The 4,729-nt window shown below is 40.2% G+C and overlaps 1 pseudogene; it reads right to left on the reverse strand.

Annotated features, from left to right (window-relative positions):
• The window catches only part of LOC110336054, a 143,096-nt pseudogene that overhangs the window by 90,072 nt on the left and 48,295 nt on the right, over positions 1-4,729 (reverse strand).

Raw genomic sequence — 4,729 nt, forward strand, 5'->3', positions numbered from 1 at the left:
AAACGAAAACCTAAGAGGTAGATTCCAGTTCTAGAATTGATGGAAATAATTGATGGAAGAAAAAGCATCAGAATGAGGCTCCTCTGGAGCTCTGATGGAGATTTGGATGGAATGGGAAGGGGCAAGGCAGAATGATCTAGGAAGATGTTAATCTTCTATAGCCTATAAGGGTCTGAGTTATAATTAGGAAAACACATTATGCAAGTTTCATATGTTTTTAATGTCTGATAATACTTTTAAAAGGGATGTTTCTGGGGCTGGAGAGATATCTCAGTCAGTAGATTGCTTCCTTTAAAGCATAAAGACCATAGATCCATTCCTGCCTGAAGTATGAAAGGGTCCTTATGGTGCTCCATGCTTTGTAATCCCAGCCCTAGGGAAGCGAAGGTAGGTGAATCCCAGAGGCTCGCTGGCCAGACAGTGTCCTCAAATCACTACGTTCTAGAGCAGTGAAATATCTGTGTCAAGAAGAGATGGTTGGTGTCCCGAGGGAAAAAACCCTGAAGTTAGTCTCTGGCTTTTACATGCACAGCACACACACTGAAAGATGTTTTTGAAGGATAACTGAGCTTGCGCTTCAGTTTTGGATCTGAAGATCCATTTTCTGTCTCTAGATTCTCTCGCCATTGCTGGGAGGCCTCTTGTTCTAACTTCTGTGCTTCTGTGGGATCTTGCTGACTGCGCTTATTCACACCTCTCTATCCTTTGTGTTTGGTGCTTTTAGCACAGGTGAGTCTTGCGAAAAATTTCTTGCACTTATTCCCCTAAACTTCTACAGATTTCAAAATCTCACTTTGCTGTCTTTCACCGTTCTAGAAAATTCTTAACCGCTGTTTTTTAGCACAAGACCTCCCTGTTTTCAGTATTAGCAGCTCATAGGACTCCCCGCAGTCAGACATGTCAGTGCTGTTTTTCTGTCCTCCAGGAGTGCCTCTACTACATGCAGTGTAGTCCTACCAACTGAGAGTTCAGCCATCCAGTGCTAACCTGTAGCACAAATGAAAATCTAGTTTCTAACTTCAATCACTGTATTTTTTAATGCTAGAAATTTCTATTTATTTCTTTTTTTTAAATGATATAATACCAGGTTATTGCAAAACTGTTATTAATTTGTCATGCTTTCTTTACTGTTAAATTTTTCTTTAAGCGAAGAGCTGAGTGTGTTGTTACATGAACCCAGCACTAGGGAGGCAGAGGCAGAGGCAGAGACAAAAAAAGATCAAAAGTTTTAGGCCAGCCTGGGCTACATAACAAGTCTCACTATAACCAGAGCAACAAAAGGCTCCAGCTCCAAAAGCAAAAATAAACAACAAACATTTCTTTTAACGTATAAAATATGCTTATATATTACATATTACGTAAAATATGCTTACATTGTGTGTACACTGTTTCCAAGCTCTATTGTCTTTTGGTTTTGAATTGCATCGTTTTTTTCCCTCTTAAGATTTTACTGTGTGTTCTATCTTCTCCTGTGTGTAATAACTTCATGTAGTTGAAAGCATGAGAATTTCCCACATCTGGGTTAAAATAATTTTCATGAAAGCAATGTTGCTTGCTCACACTGGGTACCTGGGGACACGGCTAATCTAGGAGAACTTTAAAATAAAACTTTTAGCTTGAACTAATCAAAATAGCCTCAAACACATCTAAATGTATTCCTAGAATTGACATTTCTCTGGGGAGACATTTATCTTTTTCTCTTTGCAGGAATCCAAAGCCCAGATTGGCAGCTAGTTCAGCCTCCGGGATGCTGAGCTTGAAGTGACATTCTCTATTGTGACTATATAGAAGTCATTCTCTGCCTAGAGAACTTGGCCACTGAGGATCAGTAGACGTCTGTGATGGTTTGAATATGCTTGGCCCAGCAAGTGGCATATTTAGGTGTGACCTTGTTGGAGTAGGTGTGCCTTTGTTGGTGTAAGTGTGTCACTGTGAGGGCGAGCTTTGAAATCTTCCTCCTAGCTGCCTGGAAGACAGACTTCTAACTGCCTTTGGATCAAGATGTAGAGCTTGGCTCCTTCTACAACACCGTGTCTGCCTAAATGTTGCCACGCTTCCTGCCTTGATGATAATGGACTGAACCTGAACCTGTAAGCCCACACCAATTAAATGTTATTCCTTATAGGAGTTGCCTTGGTCATGGTGTCTCTTCTCAGCAATGGAAACCCTAACTAAGACAACTTCCTAGGAAAATTCCTGCCTATTGCAATAACTCCCTTCCTTGGGTTTAGATTCTGTAATGTATGGTGCCTGCCCAAACACTGGACATGTTCGTTCAATGCACAGTAATTATGGGATCTTCCGCAAAAATAGACTTTATTTTCATTTGACTATAAGTTTGAGAGATAGTGCCTTATCCTGAGGCATGCATATATGGTAGCTTGTACCTCATTTTGTTCTCTTCCCTATATATTAGACAAAGCATATATATATATATATATATATATATATATATATATATATAACCAAAGCGTTTATGTAATGATATGCTATTTTATTCCACTTTGCATCTCATTTGCAGGACCAGTTTCCAGTGGGAAGCAGTGACCACCTTATCCTTCCACCCCCATCTCACACCTTGCTGTCAAACCCACCCTATCTGCCTCTAAAAATAAACAGAAATCCAATTAAAAACCGGGTGCTTGCTCTGCAAACACAGCTTTGCGATAAATCTCTTGGCCTCCCCTTTCCACCAGATTGCCATCCCTAAATACCCAGAAGCTCCTTTATAAAAACTTTGGAGCTTACACACTTCTCTCTGTCTCTGCCTTTAAGTTCTCCAAAATCTCAGTTGTTGGATTGCCCTGTGCTATTGATGAGGGATCAGTTATTTTTGCTTCAATGGGAATGTTAAAACACTGTTCTCTTACATCTGCAAGCATTCGGATTTTAGTGCAGTTTTTCAGGTCTTTAACTACAGTGGCTTTCACCTCCCACCCAGCCCCTCCCCAGCCCGAAGCCCATTCTGTTGTCACTGCACATATCTGACCTAATTTTAAAGGAGGATGTTTGAGTTGGGTTTCTAGGATCTTGTCAAAATTGCATTTCCTTTATTTCATATAAACCAGCTTAGATTTTACTGCTATCTTGCCTGGAAAAAAAAACTAATAATTGCCAAAACAAACAAACAAACAAAACAAAAAATCAAACAGACAAACAAACAAAAAACAAAAAAAACCTGTGTTTTTATTCTTATATACTGTAAATAACTTTTAAAGATGTGTGTATGTGTGTGTGTGTGTGTGTGTGTGAGAGAGAGAGAGAGAGAGAGAGAGAGAGAGAGAGAGAGAGAGACCTTTTCTTCCAGCAATCCAGGTGTTTTGTTCTTTGAAGTTTCATGCTCTTAAGAGAGTGTTTTACATTCCTACTCAACCTCAAAGGGTGAGACCATCACAGAACAGAGGGCAGAAGGATTTAAGAGACAGAAAGGAAGGAGGGCTGAGGTGAAACAGTGTCTTCTAGACTTGACAGAAACATTGTACTCACAATCTCCCAGCAAGGGATACCTGCATGAGACCTGCAGAAGATCAAGCCAATCAGAAATCTCGCATGGTGTGGGAAGGGTTTCATAAGACCCGTCTCCTAACTAAAGAGTTATAGACAATTGATGGCTTTGGTGGTAAGGGATCGGGAGGAGTTTGTTTTCTTTAAGTGTGTGGCTTCTGGTAAGTCAACTACCCTCCAGTGGATGGCCCCATACCTATCAATTTATGTATGGCACAAATTAAACTTGAGGGGTTATTAAGAAAAAGAAGAGCAAAGTTGGGGTGGGGTGAGGTTGATCGGACTGAAGTTAGGGGAAGGAGTAAGAGAAGTGTATGTCCAAAGTATATTGTATGAAATTCTCAAAGAATTAATAAAATATTTTAAGAATTAAAAAATTAAAAGAGAGTAGGTTCCTCAGAAGAGTGTTATGGAAATATGTTAGTCATCTTTGTGATAAACACTTAAAAAAAAAAAAGAATTCAACAGGGAAATTTTTATGTTGGCTCACAGTTCCAGGGGTCCTCAGTCTATGACCAACCTGCACTGTTGCTGTGGGTCTGTGGCATGGCAGAATGTCACTATAGCAAGAATGTATGGCAGATCAAGCATTGTTCACCACAGGAAGAAGAGAGGCATGCACACAGGCAGAAAGAGGGGCAGGGACAGCATTTCTATCTGCAGAGGACATCCCTAATGGCCTATTAGCTCCAGCCAGTCTCTACCTTCTACTTTCAAGCATCTTCCAATCAAGCCTTCAAATCCATCAAGAGATTAGTTCATTGCTGAAGACAGTTTCTTCATGATATAATCATTGAGTGCTTTCAATGCATACGTCTTCTTGAGGAATACTCCAAATCCAAGCGATAACAAATTCTCTTTCACATATCCAAGGACTTTGGACTTCCAAACAAAGGGTTAAGGAGTGGTATGAGGGGGAAGAGTTGGGAAAATAAAAATCTTTTGTTCTCCCCTCATGCCTTCTTCATACTCTCTGGATAATCTCAGATCACAAGTTGCTGCAATGTCCCAGCTGTCTCTATTGATCCGTATTGTATAGCCCTATCCAAGGAAGATATGAGCAAATGTCTAATTTCCCAGTTAGGGAACCAATGGCAGAGCAAAGTTACAGTGCCACCAAAAGTAAAAGTTGAGTTTGGGTGATTCAAAGGCAGCTGCATCATTGTCTTAGTTAGGGTTTTACTGCTGTGAACAGACACCATGACCAAGGCAAGTCTTATAAAAA

The sequence above is a fragment of the Mus pahari genome, chromosome 18 (assembly GCF_900095145.1).
Source record: "Mus pahari chromosome 18, PAHARI_EIJ_v1.1, whole genome shotgun sequence".
In the NCBI taxonomy this organism is placed as follows: Eukaryota; Metazoa; Chordata; class Mammalia; order Rodentia; family Muridae; genus Mus; species Mus pahari.